A 26,753-nucleotide genomic window follows, 5' to 3' on the forward strand; every position below is an offset into this window, starting at 1 on the left:
ACCAATTCCTTCAATCCCGGCTGCGGTGAATATTCCTGAGGAACCTAAGAGGTCGGGCAGAGTCTCTATTCCTCCAGACAGATACATTGGTATGGTCGAGGAACATGACATAGATGACGTTCTACTCTTAACGAGTAGTGAACCCGCAACCTATAAAGGTGCCATGACTAGTTCCGACTCAAAGCTATGGCTTGAGGCCATGCAATCCGAGATGGACTCTATGTATGAGAACAACGTATGGGATCTTGTTGACTTACCTGCTAAGGTTCGTCCCCTTCAATGTAAATGGCTTTACAAGATAAAGCATTCGGTGGAAGGTCAACAAGATATCTATAAAGCACGACTAGTTGCTAAAGGTTTCACCCAAGTGCCAGGTTTGCACTACGATGAAATTTTCGCACCCGTAGTCATGCTGCGTTCCATTCGGATTATCTTAGCGATTGCCGCTTTTCATGACTATGAAATTTGGCAAATGGATGTGAAAACCGCCTTCTTAAACGGCTTTTTGGAGGAAGAGTTGTACATGGTACAACCCGAAGGTTTCATCGATCCAGAACATCCTAAGAAAGTGTGCAAGCTTAAGCATTCCATTTATGGACTTAAGCAAGCATCTCGGAGTTGGAATCATCGCTTCGACCAAGTGATTAAAGAAAATGGATTTACTCGATCGGTCGAGGAACCATGTCTTTATATCAAGTCGAGTGGGAGCAAGATTGTCTTCCTAATATTATATGTCGACGACATACTCCTGATTGGGAATGACATACCTCTCTTAACTTCGGTGAAAGTATGGTTGAAAAACCATTTCCAGATGAAAGATCTGGGAGAGGCACAAAGAATTCTAGGCATCCGTATCTATCGAGATAGATCACGACGGATGCTATCTCTCGATCGAGAGTCTTACATAGACAAAGTCCTAGAGAGATTCAGCATGACTAACTCCAAGAAGGGGTTTCTTCCTATGGCTCCGGGGTGCATTTGAGCAAGTCTCGGTCACCGAGACACCGGAAGAGAAAGAGCGCATGACACGGATTCCTTATGCCTCGGCTATAGGATCAATCATGTATGCCATGATATGCACACGTCCGGACGTGGCATATGCATTGAGTATGACAAGTCGATTCCAACAAAGATCCAGGTGAATCACATTGGATGGCTGTCAAGAACATTCTTAAGTACCTACGGAGGACTAAAGATTGGGCATTGACTTATGGAGGCGATCAAAAGCTATGCGCAACCGATTCTGTGAGATGCTAGCTTCCAAACGGATCGTGATGACTCGAAATCTCGATCGGATTCGTTTTTACTCTTAATGGCGCTGATCACTGGAAGAGTTCCAAACAAACTGTTACAGCAGATTCTACGACTGAGTCCGAGTACTATGCCGCGTCTGAAGCTACAAAGGAAGCGATATGGATGCGTCAATTCTTACATGGACTATCTGTAGTGCCTAGTTCGAATGACCCGATCACCATCTATTGCGACAATAGAGGTGCCATCTTCCAAGCTAAAGAGCCAAAGTCTAGCAACAAGTCTAGACATGTACAACGGAAAGCTCATCTAATCCGAGATTACGTGGAGCAAAAGGAAGTAGTGATAGAAAAGATTGCTACAGATGATAACATAGCAGATCCTCTCACTAAACCATTACGACAAGATAAGCATGAAGGGCATGTTAATTCCATGGGAATTAAACGTGTTCCTAAGTTGTAGTACTCTTTTATGGATTAGATTCATTCTCTTTTGTACTCTATACGACATCATCGTTTTGATATTTTATATATATTTTGTTTTTCATGTGGTTTTGTACGACATTTTTGAACACCACAAAGTGAACTGAACAAACATTATTTTGTGACGTTGGTTGATGGTGGGTTCAACGAGCCATAAGTCAACAGGTTGACTGACCAATCACAGAGGCGATTTATACGGATATCTCGTAGGACACAATTGTGACATCAACGTGGAGTCCTAAATGTTTTACAACATTCGGTGCCCGGTCGTGGATAGGACCTCCATGGTGATCCTAAGAGTCGATTCTTTTGACTATCGACTGTCTCTTGAGACTAAGGCAGATTTTGGGTGACTTTGGTTTCTTTCTCACGGTCATCCGTAACAGGGGGCCAAGTAGATTGTTTCTGGGTCATTTCATGCTGTGCTTAGATCGGAAGGAGTTCGAGTTGAAGGAAATATTCAGCCTTTATCGTGCACTCGATATTTCTCGGGGCCACTCGAGGAGTCAGAATCGAAATGCATGGCCATGCTCGAATACGAATTCGTTTTATCAGTTAAGTTACTCTCTAGTCGGGGAAACCACTCTAGATACAGATCGATTGTAAAATACGACCTTTGCGGATCCGGATCTGCAAATTGTTTTACATTGAGTGGGAGAAATTTTAAATGAATATGAGAATCGGTTATCGCACATACACTTGTACGGACAAGTGGGAGTTTGTTGGAGGTGGTGTCCTCCAGTTAGTGCGGATAACGTCATTGCACATACACTTGTACGGACAAGTGGGAGCTTGTTGGGGCTGGTGTCCTTTACAGTTAGTGCAAGGACTTATAAATCTCTAAAAGGATCAAAGGGTATACTTTTGTATCATAATCAGTTGGTCCACGTTTATCAATAACGGTTGGCTTGCTAGATAAGCTTGACGTTATTGTCATACAAATGGCGGTGATCAACTGGTCCCTAAAAGTCACACCTATAGGATACGTTTGAGAGATGTGACGGTATGAAAATACAGTCATGTAGATGCCAAATTTGACTAACCAGTTAGTCTGAGTTATTTGACTAATAATTAGTCAAAATGTGATGTTGAGATATTTTATTTAATACGGATTAAATAATAATGGCTAAGGCGAATTAAGCAGTTAATTCGTAAATTGAATATAAGCGTTTTATATTTAATTAAATGTATATTGAATATAATTATACAATATCGTCTTTGTCGGACATGTATTAATGTTTCAACTAATCCGTATTATTAGTTGATGCTTTAATAACCGATAACCGATGACGATTTATAACAAAACCGCGTCATATGCATTTTAGCGATTTGCGAACCAGACCATGAGCTAAAACTAAAAGGAAGTGGAAGCCCACTTCCCAAGAGAGCCCATGGCCGGCCGGTTGAGAGAGAACAAAAGAGAGGTTCTCCTCTCTTTTGTAACCTAATTCATTTTGTGTAAAATTTTAGGGTTTTGAGAAAATTACCTCTCAAAATTCGGATCTCTCATCCAACGAAAACTCACAAGACAATCCTCTCAATATTGCAAGGCAATTAGAGGATTCTTTCTAGCACAAGGGCATTTCTCGGACGATCTTGGGTGCATCATTTAGGAGGAGATCTACTTTGATCTCTCATTGCCAATTTGCACTAGGACCGAAGGTTAATTCTTATCTTTATCGTTTCATTGTTGTTTTCGTTTATGACTATAAATCACGTATTAAATTTGCGTTATAATCCTTCAATTATGGGTTTTATACGGATATTACCCTTCAAACACAACTAAAGCAACACACACACACAACACCTCCTCCAACAATCCACACACCTCTGACTGCCCGAAGGTCCAGTCCTGCCGGATTACCAATCACAACCAGTAATCCACACCGCCAGTGGGGGACCGCATCCGTTCCCACCTAAGCCCTGCTTATCTAATCCGAGCGATAACACAAGTTCCTTAATGTGCACATCCCCTCCCGTGGCGGGTTCCACGAAGGGCGAATCAAGGGCGTGAAGCCACTCCCGCAAGTGACTCTACTCAGCCGAGGACGCACCTCGAGAACCACAGACGAACAATCACAATCAGCTGTACAACAACAATCACCAACTTCTATACCAACACAACATTACAACTATCACAACCAATCAACAATACTGACTATAAACCAACCAACCAACATCAATAGACTCTCTAGACAATCAACAGTACTGAGTAGGCGAACCTACCTTTAGTAACCGTAGCAATTCCGCGTCCGATCACAAGATACCCATCAACCATGAAAACCACCTATACAATCACCACAACTATCTATTACTACTTCTATAAACATAACTGAAAACAAGGACGACGATGATGATGATGATGACGACGACATACCTATACAAAGCAATCCGACCTCAAGACCGCTACCCGACTCAAGCATCCCCTTCCTAAGGTGTAGGCACTCACAAGGACCTCAAGAAGGTGAACCATGGTGAAGGAGAAGAGAGGTGACGATATTTAGGTTTAGGAAGAAGGTAGGGAAATGATTTGGGATTTCACGATTATCGATTTATAATTCCCCGCTGCAAACCCGTTACTCGATCGATTAACCAACTTACTCAATCGAGTGACCTCTACTCGATCGAGCTCCCTAGTTACTCGATCAAGTAGCCTCAGCTAGATCGAGTAACACAGAAACCAAAGCTCACATCGTCACAAGTCATCACTCGTAAGGTTTTCGAAGGTCAAGATAAGTGACCAGGGTCAGTCAATGTCGGTCAACGGGTCCCTAAAAGGACGGGTATTACAGTCTTCCCCCCTTAAAATTCATCCTCCCCCGCAACACAAGGTCAAAGGAACTAAAGCAACCACCACTGTTTGTCCGACACAGGTCAACACAACCGTTTAGAAATACTATCCCACTATGCACGTTCATCAGCCATCATCATCATCATCATCTACCCTAGCCCTTATTACACAACACGACTCCCCATCGGATCACCAAGCACACACTGTACACAAGAACAACTAACTCGACTATTACTTGCACTCATCTCATGTTATTACTCAATGTAAACCAACACAACTATCAGACTATACCTTCATCAATTACTTGCCAACAACTATCAGTTACAAAACACTCAAAAACGACAGTCCCATTACTGATTCAGAACAACACATCATTCATTCCACTCTATTACTTCAACCACATAACACAATTCCCAATTTGATTACAACACAGAGGACAACTAATTAAAAATTACAAACTACTACTCAATTGCACAATAACTACTACGAAATTACCCAACGACCATTTTAAATACTTCAAAATTGTCATAAAATACTATAAAATTGTCATAATTCCGTCATTTTCCACACGACATTACTCTTCCTCACTTAAAAGGAACTTTGTCCCCGAAGTTCACCAACAGAACAATTCTACGAAAACACAAGTCGATAAAATATTATTCCATATAGACAGTACGAACGAACCATGTTACGCATTTTAACTCATGTTAACTACGACACTTCCTTGACATTATATACACATGACTCATATATATAAAACTATTGGCAAAGTGAACCACACAATTAGGCATTCTATCATCAACTCTCAACAATGGCATCAAGTACTTCCTTATACACCTATACAAATTATGTAGCAAGAATTATACTCATTGTACACTACGTTACCTGAGATAATTCGATTTAACGTACGAAATTATATAAATATCATCGAAATTGCTAAGTTATTCAAATATGCACAATTGTATAACCACCGTTGGGATGGAACAATGATATGACACATCCACAACAAGAAACATTATAACAAGAACCACCAATATGAAGATAGGAACAAATGTTAAAACGAAATAGATATCTAACAGCGGCACTCGATCGAACTCGTAAGGCACTCGATCGAGCTTACCAGGCACTCGATCGAGTATGTTAAGATCAGAATGCATCCAGAATGTCACCCCTGCAGTTACTCGAGCGAGTGAGGGGCACTCGATCGAGTAGCCACTGGTCAAAATCCCCTAAGGCACCACTTTAGAAGTCCAAAACAATATACACACGAGTCGGAAACGTATTCCTGACACCAATATCCTGTATAGAAAGTCTGAAAAGTATCTAAAATACGGCCTTATGGCCACAATACAAACCAAAGTCTAAAAAGTACCAAACGAAACAAGTATCAAAAACAACAAATCCATGTAAATAAGATAGAAATAGAGGAGCATCATCACTCCAAAGTCTGCTCATCCATCATCTCATCTCCACCACCGCCTCCGGATGTGCCCGCTCCAGCTGTACCTGCACCTGTGACCTCACCCGCGCCAGAATCGGCTCCCACTCGCCACGGTGCCAAGCAACCGTAGGGGTAGCTCGTAGGCTCTCCCCAAGTAGACCGCTCCACGCTATAGGAATGGAATACCCCGCTATCATCTCCAACGCCTCTCCACCACACAGGCTGGGCCGCCTCGGTCCCGATGCCCTGAACATAAGCCATCTCATGGAGGTTCCGGAGTGTCAAGGTAGTGGACACCCTCTCCGTGAGCTCACTCACTCTCATCTCAGGGGTGCCCCAGAAAGAATAGCTGGGGAAATGAAACTGTGGAGGCACAGACTGCTCTGGCTGGGTCTCAACCATCCTCTCCCTCACCCGTCGCGGACCTCTCCCCACTCTAGGCTGTCTATCCTTGGGTCTAGCTTGATCCCTCTTCGTCGGCTCAGGCATCACCTCCAAAATATCAACATCAATGAGGTAAAACTGCCTATCCGGGGCCTCCTCCTCATCATCAGAATCTGCTGCCACCACTGCCGCCGGTAAAGGCTCGTTCACGGGAAGGTGCTCGGGGTCAGGTACCTTCATCCAACTCATCCCCCAAACTCTCCAGGCTAGGCCACCACCCTCCAAGGTTCTCAACCATTTCTGGTCAAGAAAGTACTCAAGGTCCAAGGTCGGCGCCGTCGGGGTCAAAGGTGTGTAGGCCAAGGAGGCCTCAAAAGTGGTCAAACGCGCCGCCAACCGTGTGGCAATGACACCACAACTCAAGAAACGGGTGTCAGATGAGGCCAACAAAGCTAAGCTAGCACATACTATGGCCGGGGCACTGAAGGAGACTTTCGGAGCTCGGGTGGGGTTAAGGTACGCAACAAGTAACATCACCTCGTGTGACTTAAGCTTACTCACATCTCTCCGCTCATAGAGTAAACAGATCAAAGCACAAAGAAAGATCGTCTGAGTGACGTGTTTCACGCCATTGATCAACATGTTGCTAGAGGTGGGGGTGGCTTACCGGTAAAGCAAGGCATGAGACTATTGGCTCCATACTTAGTCGGGATGTCCCTAAGGGCTCCCTTCTCTGGTCTAGCAAGGCCGAGGTGGGTGCCAAACATGTCTATGGTTAGAAAGAAGCTAGTGTTCATGAGACGGAATTCGACGGTCTGTTCCACCGCATAATAATGAAAAGAACTCATGAACTCCAAAGTCAGAAAAGCATAGGAGTGTTTCCTAAGACGATACAACCCGGTCATACCCAAAGTCTCAAAGATGTGTCTCACATCAATCTCAATTCCTAGGTTCGTCAAGATGGTAGTATCAATACAGCGGGTAGGTCTCAAACGACGTTTCTGTAGCTCAATAAACGCATCTCTTTGCTTGAAATCGGCAAAGACGATGGTAGGGTACTCCGGCACAGATGGGACCGTAGGTCCCCCACTCCCCTCACCAACCTCAGGCACAGAAGCCCTCCCTCTCTTACTCTGACGGGTACCAACTGTAGGTCTCGGCATCTATTTTGAATACACATTTTAGCTACACAACAAACACTTACTTGAAAACATATAAACTTTCATGTATAATCATAGAAAAGAACTAATATATACACACTTTCACCAAACAATCCAAAAACTTCAAGTATACAACTCTCAAATTCTCGTCAGACGGTCTCACAGCTACAAAACTTTTGGAGAGCATCACTTCAACTAACTCATCAACTAGGCAAATTTAAAGCATTAAACTTTCAAAATAGCTTTCCAAATAAACAACTATCAAAAGATTCTGGGGCGATTTTCAGTTTGGTGCACTTTTAAGACGGAGTTTTAAGGCAAAATTTTGAGCAAAATTCATCAAAATCAACACTAAACATGATACCCATAACATACATTACTTATTTTTCCCCCTTTCATATGCAAAAGACAACCAAAAATCAATTTGAATCCCCAAACCCTAGAAAATTTGGTACTTACAAACCCTCAAATTGATTCGATTTTTCTACTTCTAGCATCAATAATCAACAAATTAAAGTAATTAAATCATGTTACAACAACTACAAGCAAGATTTTGGGCATATAAATCAAATTTTCAGAAACATTCCAACAACCTACATGTTTCTAATCAATTAAAAACATAGAAAAGGATGAACATTGTTACCTTGAATGATTAGCAAACAAAAGGATGAATTAAACAAGAAGAATATCAAGATTCAATACACAAATCACAAGTTTTGAGAACAAGAAGAGGAATATAGAGGATTTAGGGTTTAGGTATGAAAAGAAATAGAAAGAAGAATGATAGGAAAAAGGGTATATGAAACCCGCAAAATCCCGTGTACTGTTCACTTACTCGGTCGAGTAAGTAAGTTACTGGATCAAGTGGCCTCTACTCGATCGAGTTGGTACTACTCGATCGAGTTTCCGCTGGCAGATCCAACTTTTTCGATCTTATAGCTCCCTAACTAGATCGAATAGGGTCTACTCGATCGAGTAGGCACTCATATTCGGTCAAGCAAGATTTGGTACACGGTTAAAAGTTACAACTGTAACCAACGATTCCTGCAAAACAACAACTCGTGTCGATTCCAAGGAATATTTAGAAATCGTCACAGATTATCTCATTTTATTCACATCACATTATCACTACCCAAATGTAACTCAACGATTCCATCTAACCAAGACACATATTATTTCACTCTATAACAAACACTACGTAAAATGGTTTACCATACTATTAACTCATTCATACATGCACTCAACACATTGTTTCACTTCTAATCATGCATTTGCAAATTCAACACCCCAACTTATACACACACTTTTCTAAGCATCCATCTAGCAATAAGCTATCATATATCACCTGTGTTTGCTAGAAATTTGATCATGTCACAACAAGTTATTAACTAAATTATTCGACTTAAATATGCCATAACACAAAAGTACTCAACAATCCATCCATCATAATTTTCCAATTACCACTTGTCAAACGTTACCACTAGTACAAAACTTATGACTTACTATCATCATTGCATACAAGACACAATTCTTTATAAACTAGTACGCATAGAAAGACTTAGAACGCATTATTATCACCACATCACCGGACATTATCATCCACTATCGACACTTCACCATCTCCATTACATTCACCCACACTCCCATTCAACTGTAATCCTACGCAGTTCATCATCACAATTACACGTACTAAACATTAACATAGACTCTATCACAGTTATTTCTAACATAACCATTATACACACTAGGCACATTATTCCCGACTCAATATTCCCATAACTGGTGACTGGCTTAAGCATAATGGGGCCATGATTTTGAAATGAGGGCGCCTACTCACCCAAAATCAAGCATCAGCTGGGGCTCCCAACATACATACACCAGGTTCATTTTATTAGACTCACACGTTCATTAGGCTCATTTGTTATAGGTTCCAAAATCGTCGCTCTGATACCACTTTGTAACACCCGTATCTACCAAGGAGCCTTAACAAGACCTTCCCTAGCAGATAAGAGCGTTACCATCTCGGTTGCCCGAGGAAAGTAATGATCAAATGTCGATAAAATAATGTTAATGTTATTTTACAAGTGACTTAAAACCAACAGGCGATATAAAAGATACAACTTAAGACTACTATCAACTATGTGGAACTATCTCTGCCTTGACTCGTGGTAGACTCGTCCCTCCAGACATCCAGCTAAGATCCAACATCAACCTGCTAAGAGTGACTGCTCACCATAGTGGATCACGACAGACACAACACAAACAGACAACACAACGAAACCACACAAGGTCAGTAACTGAGGTAACAAGTACAAGAAGACACAACACAACTAAAACAACACACACACAACACTTCCTCCAACCATCCACACACCTCTGACTGCCCGAAGGCCAGTCCTGCCGGATTACCAATCGCAACCAGTAATTCACACCGCCAGTGGGGGACCGCAGCCGTACCCACCTAAGCCTCGCTTATCTCATCCGAGCGATAACCCATGTTCCTTAATGTGAACATCCCCTCCCGTGGCGGGTTCCACGAAGGGCGAATCAAGGGCGTGAAGCCACTCCCGCAAGTGACTCCACTCAGCCGAGGACGCACCTCGAGAACCACAGACGAACAATCACAATCAGCTGTACAACAACAATCACCAACTTCTATACCAACACAACATTACAATTATCACAACCAATTAACAATACTGACTATAAACCAACTAACCAACATCAATAGACTCTCTAGACAATCAACAGTACTGAGTAGGCAGTCCTACCTTTAGTAACCGCAGCAATTCCGCGTCCGATTACAAGATACCCATCAACCATGAAAACCACCTATACAATCACCACAACTATCTATTACTACTTCTATAAACATAACTGAAAATAAGGACAACGATGATGATGACGACGACATACCTATACAAAGCAATCCGGCGTCAAGACCGCTACCCAGCTCAAGCATCCCCTTCCTAAGGTGTAGGCACTCACAAGGACCTCAAGAAGGTGAACCATGGTGAAGGAGAAGAGAGGTGACAACATTTAGGTTTAAGAAGAAGGTAGGGAAATGATTTGGAATTTCACGATTACCGATTTATAATTCCCCGCTGCAAACCCGTTACTCGGTCGAGTAACCAACTTACTCGATCGAGTGACCTTTACTCGATCGAGCTCCCTAGTTACTCGATCGAATAGCCTCAGCTAGATCGAGTAACACACAAACCAAAGCTCACATCGTCACAAGTCATCACTGGTTTCCGAAGGTCAAGATAGGTGACCAGGGTCAGTCAATGTCGGTCAACGGGTCCCTAAAAGGACGGGTATTACACTACCCGCCCATCTCCCCCTTACCCAAATCCCCTCATCTTGCCCTCTGGGATGCGAATTGGAATACCGCTATGCACGATGAATATCGGGCCTTATTGGCTAATTATACGTGGGACTTGGTCCCTCGGCCAGCGGATGCTTATGTTATACGATGTATGTGGCTTTTCCGTCATAAGTTTCATTCGGATGGTATCTTACAAAGATATAAGGCTCGTCTTGTCATTAATGTTAAAACTCAACAAGTCTGTGTCGACTATGATGAGACCTTCAAGCCTGTGGTTAAATCCACAACCATTCGTATTGTTCTCAGTATCACTGTATCTCATTCTTGGCCGATTCATCAGTTAGATGTTAAAAATGCTTTCTTGCACGGTGACTTAGCTGAGACATTTTACATGCATCAGCCATCTGGTTTCGTTGTTCCGACCACCCCGGGCCATGTTTGCTTGCTTCGTAAATCTTTATATGGCCTAAAACAGGCTCCTCGAGTTTGGTATCAACACTTTGCAAATTTTGTATTGTCTATTGGTTTCAAGAGGAGCTTGTGTGTGATAGCTCCTTATTTAATGCCATGGTACTGACACTGCCTTATTTGCTACTTTATGTTAGCGATATTGTGCTCACTGCCTCCTGCTCTACTCTTCTTCAGCTTATTGCTGACTTGTCCACGACATTTGCTATGTCTGATCTTGGTTATTTACGTAAATTTTTTGGGTATTACTGTCTAGTCGCTCGTACACATTCGGGTCTCTTTTTCTCGCTACAGCAGTATGCCAAAGACATACTTGGTCGTTCATCCATGACTTCCTGCAATCCTTGTGCTACTCCCGTTTATATTGGGTCCAAGTTGAGTGCCACGGCTGGACCACTCCTCTCGTATCCCAGTTGTATCATAGCTTGGTTGGGGGTGTTCAGTACTTGATCATCACTCGACCCGACATCAGTTATGTTGTTCAACAAGTATATCTTTTTATCCATACCCACCTCCAGTTTCTTAAAGTGCATCTTGCGCTATGTTAAAGGCACTATTGATCATGAACTCATTCTCACTGCCTCTCGCTCCCATCATATCACGATCTACTCGGACGCTGATTGGGTTGGGTGCCCTGATTCCCGTCGCTCCACATCCGACTACTGTGTATTTCTCGGTGACAATCAGGTTTCTTGGTCCGCCAAGCGCCAAGCCACCATATCCCGCTCTAGTGCGAAAGTCGAGTACCGCGGATTTTCCAATGTCGTCGCAGACATGTCGAGTACCCAGTGCAACACCAACGAACCAAACATGTTGAGCTCGATATTCATTTTGTCCGTGAGAGAGTTCATGTTGGCACCATACGCGTCCTACATGTCCCTTATTTACACGCTTCAGGTCAAGTTGGAGTACCAATATGCTGATATTTTCACCAAGGGTCTACCTCGTCACTTATTTACACGCTTTAGGTCCTGTCTAAGTGTCCAACCTCCTTCCGCTCCGACTGCGGGGGTGTACTAGTAGTAGGTAAATATCGTAAATATTTGTTTGCCTTGTATATCGTGATACTGTATATTGTACTTTTCTATATATGATAACAACCAATCATCCTAATTAGGGGATTACCAAATCTTTTATAAACCACCGCCGAGCAATCTCAAAAGCTTGCGGCAATAGAGGAGTACTTGAATCAACAGTTTGGGAGGAATTTTACTCAAACCTGTAACCCTAGAGGTGTACATCAAGGTCGAAATGACTTTGACGATGATGGTGGCGACATGGCAGACTAACTCCTAGCCCTTTTATCTCATTCACTCCCTGTAGGTAAGTGACTATTAGTTGCGTTGTAGACTTATTTAGCTTAACTAATGTAAAACTTTCTTTATTAGTTTCAGTTGAACGATGTTGTGAACTTAAACTAATGTAGACCTTTTATTTTGAGATATGAAATCTTTTTCTTTGATGCAATTGTTTTTAGAATATGCCTTGAATGTGTTCAGTAATCTGTTCTGAATTCCGCATCTGATTTAGTTTCCTTGTCTGTTTAGGAAACTATTAGTTAGTTTCCTGTCCGTTTAGGAAATTGCTATAGGTTAGGGTTTTCTAATTCTGTTTAGGAAAACATCTATTATGAGAGCATTATACAAACTCTCATATGTTGTCTGTTTTATTTAACAATAGGTCTTGGTATAGACGGGTGGGGCGAACAGACGGGTAAAGACCTCTAATAAAATGGGTAGGGGGATAAGGTGGGGCAGCCCCATGTGCTTCCCACTTTATGGCAAATGGGTATTTTGTGAGGGGAAATGGTATCCGTCTATACGTATAGACGGATAGTGTCCGTCTATAATGAGAATTTGTGTTTATTTAATCAGAAATCCGTCAAACTCTGAGTCATTTGAAATCTAAATACTCTAACGAGTATACTCTGAAATCTGTAATTCCTTAAGATCAATAATATTCTTCCCTTCTGCATGTGGACGTAGCTAACAAATTATTAGTGAATCACGTAAATCTATTGTTTTTTTCACGTTCTTTATTTATTTTTCTTACCTCCGCTATAACAAATTAATATGAGATCCACATTTATCCGACTCCTGAACTGATAAGAAACATGCCTGGAATTGTTTGATTAAAAGATTTTATAATTCAAATCAGAATCTGACAACAATTATTTTAGGAACCTGAACAGGCCATAAAATTTCTTTGACTTGAATTTCCAAATGTGGTAAATATTGAGGCAAAAATGGCGTGAAAACTAAACAAATATCCGAAGCAAGTAAAAGTTGACTACTTTACTTGGCGGCCCAAGGGATAAACAACAAGAAATTTCAAGTAACGCCGCATGACTGGAATTAATATTCTGTAGAGCAAGAGCATCCGTAAAGGTGAGACTCCTCATATTTTCTCTTTCCTTTTCTTATTCGTCCACCTTATTTTCCACTAACTTTTTCATTTACCCTCCCCATTTCATAACTACATTTTTGCAACAATGGGGTTCTCCAATTCACACACAAACATTTGGGAACCTCCCCATAAGTAACACAATTTGTCTTGCTTTTTTTTGGGACCTTCCCTAAAAACAGTGGAGCCTCAAATAATGGGGAGGTTGGTGCAACAATGAGGATGCCCATATGAGGAGAGAGGGTGCATATGGGGAGCTATTTTTCCACCTTTACGGATGCTCTAAGTCCAAATACGATTACAATATCACCAGTCAGCCTTTTTTAAGATGATTAGACGATACTATTCATTTTAAGTCTAAAACGGTCAAATTTAATTTACCTTTGGCATATAGAACGAGTGTTTTACTTTTTTTCCAATGCTTTTAACTAGAAATCGGGCCTAACTTTATCTAGATATATATTGGACCAATATGGTCTTTATATTGGACCAATATGGTCTTTATGTGTCAACGTATCTTATCAAACACCGCAGCTTTTATAGTTGGGCCAAATTTATTTTATTCATTATTATCTCATTAGTCAAATATATGTATTTTAAATGTCGTAAATTTTCTATTTAAAACATATGCAGATTTTACTCATATTATTAAAATCAGTGTGTGCTTTTCACTTTTTTATTCTTTAAATTTTTTTACTCCGTTTAAATTGTTACTCTGTATATTGTAACAAAAATTACAAAAATAGTTATATGCTTCAAATGCGTAAAAATAAGCATAAGTTTTTAATCTTCTTTTTTTAATCATAAACTTATTCGGAGTAAAAATGTAAAATTCGTTCTATTTTAATTCGTAGTATTTTTACAGATTAACAATTGTAGATAATTACAAATAAAATTCAAAGTTCATTTATATATTATTATTATTAGTTCTAATTGTTAAGTTCTCTACACATGACATTCTAAAATACCGTGCATTCGCACGGGCACTATACTAGTAAATATAAAACAAATAGTGTCCGTCTCAAACAAGAATTTATGCAATATCACGTATACTTGTTAATACTCTACTACGGAGTATTTTCTATCTTTTCATATGTTTATAGTAACTCTGTTATTCTCGTTCCCGTTGTAGAGTGAATTTTTAATTTAGCACTAATTTACATATTAAGTGTTTTTACTTTTGTTGAAGTCGAACGGGTCATAAAATAAAAACATTACAATATCTCTATCTTAACCATTAGGTTAAGACATCTTGAGTAATAAACGTGTCTATTTTATTGTTAAATATGATTCATGCTTGTTTTATTACTCTTGTCTACTATTTTTACGTTAAATAATAAAATGGTCTCATAGTGATTTTATTGTGAGACGGTATCTCGAAAGACTAACCCATACAATATAATGCAAATTTTTTTTACGACAACAAATTTATAAGACCTCGTGAGCGTAATTTGCTGGTATATATAATAGCACAATCACAATTTTAAGGTATACTTCCTTTCATTTGTCATTTTTTTTAACGTTTCCTTAAAATGGTACTTTAACCTTAACTTTTACTAACATATACTCTCCTCCGTATGTAACTTCTAGTCTTCTACGTTGAAAATTATAGTTTCTGAAATCTGTTTTGAAACTATTCCCGCATTCCGTAGAGCACATGGTAACTTGTATGAACCAAACATGTCCTAATAGATACTATCATTTCTGATAGCACTTGGCCAGTTCATTATGTAATTATTTGAGTTTTGTGGCAACATTTTGACTTACAAACTGGTGGGTCCGCCAATAATGCTCACAAAGTCGTCTCAACACAAACGGATTTAACTATTTTTTTATTTTTTTTATATATCATTCACACTAAAAGTTTTAGGCTCTTATGTAAGAAGGTGGTTGAAATTTAAAAATGTATTGAAAGTTAAAATTTAACTAAAATTTGATAAGGTGGTTGAAAATTAGGAGCTGATAATCTAACTTATTATATAAAAAATGTTTGGTAAACTAGATAAAATGATAGCTAATCTTTAATGAAATGAAGTAAAATTATATGATAATTATTTGATATTATATATTGACAGGGTAAAAAGGAAAGATGAAATAGGATCAGGTACCTCATTTCAGCTAGTTTATTTCGTTAAATAAACTATTTGTCAAACACTTCTAAGAAAATAAAGTAACTGAAATTTTGGTCAAATATGGTGTTTTGGTAAATAAGTTATCTGAAAGGTCCTGCCAAACAGAGACTTAATATACTCTCATGTATTTATAAGTAAATTATGGATTTCACCTAATCTTTACTTCGAGTCATTTGGAAAATCGATTTTTTTTTATATTAGTTCATAGATGGATAAAATTGTGTATGTCCGACTCTTTTTATCCCGCTGTTACGAAAATATCCCCCTTATACTAAAAGAATAAGAGGGCTCAAAATTTTCCCGCCTAAATGAAATGAAATGTCTATGATTGGTCCTTACTCCTCCATTGTGTCATATTAATTCTATACCATAAATAGAAGATCTTACTACTAATTTTAATATGCAAAAACACATTAATGGGTATTTTGACATGAGAAATATTCAACACAATCTTTTTCATAATTTTATTTTTCTGTCTTTTGATATAAAAGGTACAAGTTGATTATATACTTTACAAATTCTCTAATTTTATTTTATAATTAAGTTACTAATTAAAGTTATTCTTTTGGTAAATGTAATTGTATAATAATACTATTTTAAATGATTTAAGTAATTTATAAAATTAGGTTCATGTTACACATCAATCTTATTTGGTATGAAAACTATCAAATTTTCTCTCTAATACGGTTATACCGCTTAAGCATATTACTAAGATATACTCCCTCCTATTCAATATAAACTTCCCTATTTCTTTTTCCGTTTATTCACAATAACTTCCTTATTTCCTTTTTTTGGTAAGTGTTTACGCGGTCCAAATTTAATTGTATGGTGTGTAGTGTATTTGTGTGGTCCAAATTTATTTATATGGTAGAGTAGTATGTTTCCTTAATTTTTGGGTCAAAATGACATGGGAAGTTTATTGTGAATAGGAGGGAGTAATATTTAACGTCTTGATACATTATTGTCGAAAAAGCCGTGCATTTGCACGGGATCTACACTAGTTAACATTATATTGATGTGCTTGTTGTAATACTCCCTTAGTCTCGGTCATTTGTTTGTCTTTAGTTTGGCACAAAGATCAGGGAAAGAGGATGTGGAGGATCCAATTGTCCATCAAAACTATTTTTATAATAGAATGATACACAATTAACCGAAACACCAAAAATAGAATATGCAAATAGATGATCGAGACGAGGGGAGTACTTTATTTAATGAATAGTTATGAGAAAGCAAGTGACCATCGAAGACTATATCCGATTTGAGAGTTGAGGCATGGAAGACCACAAGTGCTACTTGACCCCTCTTTGCCTTTTTGCTCCCTCCTAGAAGCCATTTTATACCCCTCATTTTAGGCCGGTGTTTAATGATCGGTCCATGTTAAATTGTTAATAACATCAATATATTTGAGAAAAAAAAACATAAATGTCATATCTCAACAATATATTTGTCTAGTCAGTACCAAATTCTGTTAAAAATATTTTATAAATAGCGAGAGTAGTGAAAAAGATTATTCATTGGGAAACGAGTCGAGAAATTAATCTATTTGTAATACTCAGTCACAATCGTTTATTTTTTGTCTTTAATTAAAGGAATTAAAATATCTCTCATAAAAAATTAAAAAGACAAATAAATGATTGGAACAAGGAAAATACTGCATGAGCCGAACTCCACTATTTTCAATATGTCTGCCAAACTCTACAATAGTAAATCTACAAGTCGAATCTATAAAAAAATTTAAATCTACTAAAAATATGTAGCTTTCAAATACACTAGTTTTAGTCCCGTGTAAAAATGCACGAGCTTCCCTTCAAAGTCTTTGTGTACATAATAAGTTTTAATATATTAACGGGTTTAATTTAGTGCAATAAAATATGAGTATAAAGTATGTTATATAAATGCATTTTTATAAAATAAATGTAATACTACGATTTTCTGGTCCTAACTTACTCGCTCGAGTAGGCCATACTCGGTCGAGTAAGTTGTCGAGTGCTTTTAAACAGGCTACTGTTTTAGGTGCACTCGGCCGAGTTGTGAGGAACTCGGTGGATTAGGACGTACTTCGGCCGAGTACCTCGACCGATTACCCGGTCTGACGGGTTAATTTCCGTGGTTTTGATTAAAATAGTTGGAGAAATATATATAAGTCGTGTTATCGGCTTAATAATTTTATAATCAGTTCTTAATCACTTTTCTAAACTCTAAACTACGTAACACTGCTCTCCAATTACTTTAATTATTTCCAAGGTTAGGGTTCATAGATTTGGGGGTTTTCGTTCCTTCTTCCGCGTGAATTCGATCAGTAAGTGTTTTACCTTTGTCATTTATATATTTTGGTTATAAATTCACAAACCCTAATTGGGTGAATCCCTAATTGGGTGAATTGGGGGTTTTGGGGTGATTGGTCTTTCTATGTGTAGTGTATTGATTGTATGGTATCATAATAGGTGAGGACTTCGTAGAGGAGGTTTTCTAGCGTGATTGATGTGCTTTGATTTGGATTGCGATAAGGTAGAGTTTACCTATTCAGTTGATTGTATAATTGGTCTAAAATTGGTTGTGGTTGATTGTATAACATGTATCATTTGGATTGAGATTGATTGAGATTATATCGTTGTTTGATTGTTGTTTTGGGACCATTTTCGGAAGATGGTTCTGATACGGTCGTTTCTGTACCAAAAATAAATACCTAGCTACTACTAACAGAAGTCAGCGGTAAGTAGGGTCGATCTCCACAGGGAGGCGGTTTACTATCTACTTGTCTATTCTATTTGTCTAATGTCACAATTTGGGGGTTTTGATTGTTTTGACTAAACTAAAGAGGCTAAGGCAAGAGAGAAAGGAATGAGAGAAATTAACAGAAGAGAAGGGTAAATCAGATAAAAGAGAGAAATATGCTAGGAATCGGTCTATCGTGGCAGCTATACTGTCGGGTCAACTGAGTCGATTAAATTATTGATAAGAAGAGCGAGGTCGTCACCTTTCGGTCCTTAAACCTACGATTATACCCTTTCGGTCTCTAATCGCCCTAGGATCTCCCTAACTTAGCTTTCGCCCTAATTAGGCATCACCTATTGTAATTAAGCACACCTTCCCTTCCAATATTTCGATCCAGGTCGGGGGTAACTAAATAAATCGGTCTCCTGCATGCATTCATTCAACCTAATCACAATTATATTGCTTAATACAATTCTTGTCGCAAAACCAATCTAATTATGTCAATCCTAACATATTGCTACCACGGCTTCCCTAGTCCTAACATATTAAAGGAATTAGCTAGACATAATTAAATAAGCAAGAATAAAGAGAGAGAGAGTAATAAACATTAAATAAGAAGAGAAAAGGGAGAGAAATGTTACTGAAATAAATCCCGAATAGAGGAACAAAGTAGGAGCAGTAAAAGTAACGTAAGTGGTGTCCGAGAGAAAAGGAAGAAAAGAGAAGAGAAGAGAGAAGAAGGTACAACTGACATCCTACCTTCCTATTTATAAGAAAATAGGAATTATTTAACCTAATGACGAAAATAAACCTAAAAAGCCCAAGCCCGTAGGATAAACCACTTGATCGAGTGGTTTTAAACTACTCGATCGAGCAATTCAAAGCTCAGACCATTCGATCGACCAAAAGAAGCACTCGATCGACTAAACCCATATATGAAACAGTTCGATCGACCAACTAAAGTACTCGATCGACTGATTATTTGACCTAAAACCACTCGATCGACCAGTTAAGTACTCGATCGAGTGAATCTTGACTTCAGCAGCTCATTAATCTCGTTAGATTGACTTTGACTTGTCCTTTCAGCTCCCGAAACAGCTTCACGCATCCCAAGACAGCAATATCTCCGCTCCAGATCCACTCTTCCTCCAAATGCATGCAAAACGGACGATAAATGGCTCGATTTCATTACTTTTGGGTTCATTCCTGCAAATAAGACAAAATAACCCAAAGTAGCCTATTTGGGGCATTTCGTAGCATAAAACTACGATAAAAGAATGGAAATACGTGCATAAAATAGGCTAAAAAGACTATATAAAATGCACGTATCAAATCTACCCAAACCAAACCTTTACTCGTCTTCGAGTAAACTAAATGCAAACTAATGGAACGGAAAAGATAACTCAGAGCTAGCTACAAATGCCCTCTTAAACCAATTTAATGCAAGCAAACTAACACTTATAGCAAAACAGTCAAATGCAAACGAGTTGTAAGATGTTTATAATAAAGCTGAACCGTCGACCTTGCAAGACCTTAAATAATGGACTCTCACGGGTCACTCTTCTCTCATGAAGCAAAGGGTGAACATATATATGTAAGAGAGAAAGCAAAATAGTCGCTCACTTAGACTACGACCCACATAAACATGCATGCAACTAATATGATAGACAATTTTAGCTACCATACATACATTCCAACCGAACAAGGTCCCACACAAATGAGGGCTTACAAAAATATGGTAAAGTGAGGCAATGGGTAAGAAAAGGCAAAACATTTATGGGAACGTGGAGGTATAGGTGATCAAGCTAGTACCTAAACAAAACCATATAACAACATCCATTTCCAACTCAATTATGAATTAAGCACAATGCCCTTCATTTGGCACAAAATTCACCAAACCGAACTGAAAATACTCCTCAATAAATATAGATAAAGCATAGGAGCAGAAACCGTCAACCAAACAACATATTTTTTTTCCGAAAACTTGTTTTTTTTTTCTTTTTCTTTTTTCGGTTTCTTCTTTTCTTTCTTTCACGTTTTTTTTTTCATGTTTTTTTTTTCACCATCCTCCCTTTCTTCATAGATTACCAACTCCGAATCAACAGAATACGAGCCAAACTTGGCACAATGAAATATATACCACAAAACATACACTAAACTAGCTCGACAAGGCAGGCTAAATTTGGAATGTAGCTAAGGGTCAACAGGCAAATTTGGCTAATGTGGAGTTAAATGGGTAAAAATGAAAGAAAGGGAATTGTAAGCACCTCCCTGCATGTGACACCAACCACTAACCCGAATGTATGCCGGCAAAAAGCAATTGAATTTCATATATGTGCAAATTGATGATACATGCTATGCAAGGAGTAACTACTCAGAATCCTACATGAAACCGGTCACAAATGACACCAGTTTATACGGCTCTAAATCCTTAGAATTTATAAGTAGCTCGCCAAAATTTTCAGGTCAAGTCTATTCGTTCAGCTAGATTAAACATTAACTCGTAGATATGCAATAAGACAAAGCTAAAAAGATAATTAGTTTAATGCAAGGTTTAAGCAAAAAGACAATTGCAGTGCAATTTCATCATCGAAATCGACCGTTCCGACTCAACCTACATGCTAAAATAAACGTGAAATTTTTGAAATTTTCAAATTTTTTAATTTTATGAGATTTTAAATTTTAATAAGAATAAACAACAATGCATACGGAAATTAAACGTGATAACAGAAACGCAAATAAAAACAATATGCAGACACAGATATGGATGCATAACCTCCCCAAACCAAACCGTACAATGCCCTCATTGTACCAAAACATGGAAAGGAAATGCAAACTAGGAGAGAAAGAGAGTAAATACGGAAAGCTCACAAGATTGCGCGAATATGGGACCTCCCCAAACCAGCCAGCAACGTGGGAGGTCACTAATAGCTCCGAAACATCGTCACAAGAAGCTAATCCAAGCAATGGGCATCCAAAACAGCTCGATCGAAAGAAAATTAGGTCGATCGAGTTGTTCTCTCTTTGCAGGTGCTCGATCGAGTATATTAAGAGTGCTTGATCGAGTAAAACGGCAGAAAAAGCTCTCGATCGAGTACAAAAAGTACTCGATCGAGTAATCTCCAGTGTATACCTGCAAAACGCAATAAAAACAGCCCGCAAAACTAACAAAGCAAGCAAAACTGAAATAGTCTATGGTACGAAGACCAATTATTACAACTTAAACTGAAATAAAATGCAAAACAAATAAAAATAAATCTCCTGATCGCCTTCCGGTTAGCGCTAGCTTCAGTCAGGTCCCAGCTCGACCTTCTTTTCTTCGAGGCTCTCTAATTAGTTACAATCAAAACAACTCAAAGCGCACAGCATGAGATCATACATCTGCGCATGTGCTACACAAAAATGTAAGTAGCACCATAGTGGAATAAAGAAATAGGAAATAAAGGTATATAAACATTTAAGTCTAACAAATTTCCTATGAGAGCTCCTAAATTTGTCCACAAAATAAAGGAACTCGGGAGCAATTAATGATAATCTAGGGCTCCATTTCAGATTAACAAGTTTATGACGATAAGTACGGTGAAAAGGCATTAAATTGATTGACCAACTGGGAGAGGGTAAAGCATTAGAATGCAAAGCATAAGTCAACTGAGGCAATATACTATTTAAACAAACAATAAATAAATTATCGTTTACTACCTCGGGTTGGTCGCTCTCAATGACGGAATCATTGACAAAGGAAGATATTACCTCTTCCGTGCTAGGAGCAATTACCGACTCAGCTACCTCCTCATCACCCTCCTTAGTGGATTTCAGCCCGTAAATCGCAGCCTCAAGTGCATCCAACTCGGCTTTAAATAGGGGAGATTCACCATATCCATTATTATCGTCAAAATTGTCATCTAAAACAAACCCATATGACGAATCAATGCTCTCGCTGGCCAATTCAGTCGATCGAATAGAATTATCACTCGATCGACCACTTCCTTCCTGATTTTCACTCGATCGAGTGCTTTTAACTGCTCGATCGAACGGTTTTTCTGGAAATTCACTCGATCGACTAATATAAGTCACTCGATCGAGTGATTCTTCCTGTACAGCACTGAAATCCTCGTGTAAAGTATTGAAATATGATAGAAATTCGTCGTCCGAGTCATAAAAATCATCCTCAGCATTGGGCAACACGGTTTCTTCATGGGAAAAACAGCTCTCGGTCAAGTACAACTTTTATGGTTGCCTACTATCCGACTCAGCAGCTAGCTGAGCTATTTGAGACTCCAGCTCAATGAATTGAACTTCCATACGTCTATCACTCTCTTGCCTTTTGGATGCAAGTGTTTCCAACAAAGATTTCAGCTCCGCAATCTCTTCTTTCTGTATATCAGGAGGATCTTGTTGCGGTGGCCATTGATAGGGTGGATGTGGCGGCACAACTACAGGGGAATGGCTAACACGTCCCCAAAGCTTGAACTCGTAGACCGCGTCATTTTCTGCCATACAAAGAACTGCATTGTGCTAAGCAGCACCACATCTCCCGCAGTTAATCACCTGCTACGCCATATAATGGGACATAGGTGACGCGTCAAAGGTACTCAAGCCTTCCCTTTGACAATCTTTCACCTAGAACTGTCTAGGTAGAACCTGTAAGGCCTATCAAAACAACAATAAAGAAAAAGATGAGAATGGCCTCAAGAGAAAAATCCCTTGAGGCTAAAAACAGACAGAGTAAAACAAACAAATAAAGTAGTTGCCTCCCCGGCAACGGCGCCAAAATTTGATACGGTCGTTTCTGTACCAAAAATAAATACCTAGCTACTACTAACAGAAGTCAGCGGTAAGTAGGGTCGATCTCCACAGGGAGGCGGTTTACTATCTACTTGTCTATTCTATCTGTTTAATGTCACAATTTGGGGGTTTTGATTGTTTTGACTAAACTAAAGAGGCTAAGGCAAGAGAGAAAGGAATGAGAGAAATTAACAGAAGAGAAGGGTAAATCAGATAAAAGAGAGAAATATGCTAGGAATCGGTCTACCGTGGCAGCTACACTATCAGGTCAACTGAGTCGATTAAATTATTGATAAGAAGAGCGAGGTCGTCACCTTTCGGTCCTTAAACCTACGATTATACCCTTTCGGTCTCTAATCGCCCTAGGGTCTCCCTAACTTAGCTTTCGCCCTAATTAGGCATCACCTATTGTAATTAAGCACGCCTTCCCTTCCAATCTTTCGATCCAGGTCGGGGGTAACTAAATAAATCGGTCTCCTGCATGCATTCATTCAACCTAATCACAATTATATTGCTTAGTACAATTCTTGTCGCAAAACCAATCTAATCATGTCAATCCTAACATATTGCTACCACGGCTTCCCTAGTCCTAACATATTAAAGGAATTAGCTAGACATAATTAAATAAGCAAGAATAAAGAGAGAGAGAGAGAGTAATAAACATTAAATAAGAAGAGAAAAGGGAGAGAAATGTTACTGAAATAAATCCCGAATAGAGGAACAAAGTAGGAGCAGTAAAAGTAACGTAAGTGGTGTCCGAGAGAAAAGGAAGAAAAGAGAAGAGAAGAGAGAAGAAGGTACAACTGACGTCCTACCTTCCTATTTATAAGAAAATAGGTATTATTTAACCTAATGACGAAAATAAACCTAAAAAGCCCAAGCCCGTAGGATAAACCACTCGATCGAGTGGTTTTAAACTACTCGATCGAGCAATTCAAAGCTCAGACCATTCGATCGACCAAAAGAAGCACTCGATCGACTAAACCCATATATGAAACAGTTCGATCGACCAACTAAAGTACTCGATCGACTGATTATTTGACCTAAAACCACTCAATCGACCAGTTAAGTACTCGATCGAGTGAATCTTGACTTCAGCAGCTCATTAATCTCGTTAGTTTGACTTTGACTTGTCCTTTTAGCTCCCGAAACAGCTTCACGCATCCCAAGACAGCAATATCTCCGCTCCAGATCCACTCTTCCTCCAAATGCATGCAAAACGGACGATAAATGGCTCGATTTCATTACTTTTGGGTTCATTCCTGCAAATAAGACAAAATAACCCAAAGTAGCCTATTCGGGGCATTTCGTAGCATAAAACTACGATAAAAGCATGGAAATACGTGCATAAAATAGGCTAAAAAGACTATATAAAATGCACGTATCAGGTTCCAACCCCATGTTCGCCTCTTGTGGCTCCCGTCACAAGGGGGATGTGCACATTAATGATCTGGGTCTGCTCGTTGCGATGAGCGGGGATTTGGTGAGCAAGACTGTGGTCCCCCACTGGCGATGTGGATTACCTGTTGCGATGGGTAACCTGGTAGGGCTACACATTTCGGTGTGTAGTCAGTTACTGATGATTAATGAAGTTTGGAGAATTGTTTGGTTACTGTTGTATTGGATTATATTATTGCGAATTCTTATTTTGGTTATACAGTTAACTGATCCCGTTTATTGTTTTCAAAATTGTGGTGATCCATTCGGGGATGGTGAGCAGTTGGTTTATCAGATAATATAATAGATGTGGATGTAGTTCGTGGGTTACGGATGGGACCGAGTCATCACCTTTCTTTTAGCTAGCTTCCGCTGTCGCTTAAACATTAGTTTCCTTTGGTTGTTTTCGGAGTTGTAAACAGTTTTGTTTTGGACATCAGTTTATATTTTGATTAAACAGTTTTGGTACTTTTGATAAATGTTCTTTGATGGTCTATTTGATATAATTTACCTCGGGCAACTAAGATGGTAGCACCTTGATGTTCTAAGGTGATCCTTGGTAAGGCACCTTGATGTATAGGGGTGTTACAAAGTGGTATCAGAGCGAGGTTTTGGAACCTAAAACCAATGAACAAAATGAACATATGGTGTCTAACTAAAATGAAACCAGGTAGATATTGTTTGGAGCTACCACAAAGGTTTGAGAGACATCTCGAAACCGCAATGTTGCCCTCACAAATTCGAACCGGTCACTAGGGAGTGTGTCTTAGGGACCGGTGTATGTTTGTGTATATTCGTGTATGCATAGAGTGGATGAGCATGTTGTGGTTCGAGATGATATGACATGAATTGGATGCTTATAATGTGGAGTAATAGATGTGATATAGAAAGGCATCATGTGCATGATTGGAGGTTTGCGTTTTTTTTTCGTTCGTGGTATAGAAACATGTGAATAGGCTGTTGCTTTGTTTAAGTACTTATAGTTATTGGTAGTGTGTTAGGGGAACCGTTTTTAACATGATTCGGCCGAGCAGGGCAGGTACTCAACTAAGTAACCTATCACTTGACCGAGTGAGGGTACTTATGCTTTTGGCAGTAGCAACGGGAAAATGACCACTCAGCCGAATAGAGGCAGTACTCGACCGAGTATGCTTTATGTGTGTTTTAGATCAGCTACTGGAGCGGAGTACTCGGCCGAGTAGTCAGCATACTCGACCGAGTACCTCTTTGGCGGATGTGATATTTGTTTTGAGCCGTGGGCTATGTGCTTACGTTTGTCTTGGTTATATCAGCTCAAAATGCCGCCAAAGAGATCAGCCGCTTACCTCCAAGCTTCGGAGATGAGCCTTGATGAGGTGACAAGGATGATTAAGCCGCAAGAGGCACTCACTGAGGCACTCAAGAACGTGGGGAGAGGGGGGGGGAGGGACTGGTGGATGCATCCCGTTTGAGCACCACCATTTCCCGCTTTAACCGTACCACTTATGAGGTTACCGGCGAGCCTAAACTGCTCGAAAACTTGCACCGGGAGATGAAGATTGTGTTGGAAGTGGTTCATTATCCGGCGAAGATGATGGTGGAACATGCTGCGTTCTATCTGAGAGGTGAGGCTGGGGTATGGTAGCACAATGAGAGGGAAGGAGCACGTGCGTAATATAGGAATCTGGGCCAACATGTAATTCCTTGGGCAGGGTTCAAGAGGGCGATGAGGGACCACTTTGTTCCGGAGCACATCCGTGCAAAGTTGAGGGCTGATTTTGATACTTTTACTATGATTGATAGTATGACTGTGATTGAGTACTATCACAGGTTCATCAAACTGTCGCGCTATGTAGCAGACATGCAGCTGAGTCAACGGAGTTTGGCTCTCCGCTTTGAGAAAGGGTTAACACTGAAGATTATGGAAAAGCTACAAGTCGGGGTGATCTCGAATCTGAAAGATGTCTATGAGAGAGTGGAACATGCAAAGAGGTTAG

This window comes from Silene latifolia, chromosome 10 (assembly GCF_048544455.1).
Source record: "Silene latifolia isolate original U9 population chromosome 10, ASM4854445v1, whole genome shotgun sequence".
NCBI classification, from domain to species: Eukaryota; Viridiplantae; Streptophyta; class Magnoliopsida; order Caryophyllales; family Caryophyllaceae; genus Silene; species Silene latifolia.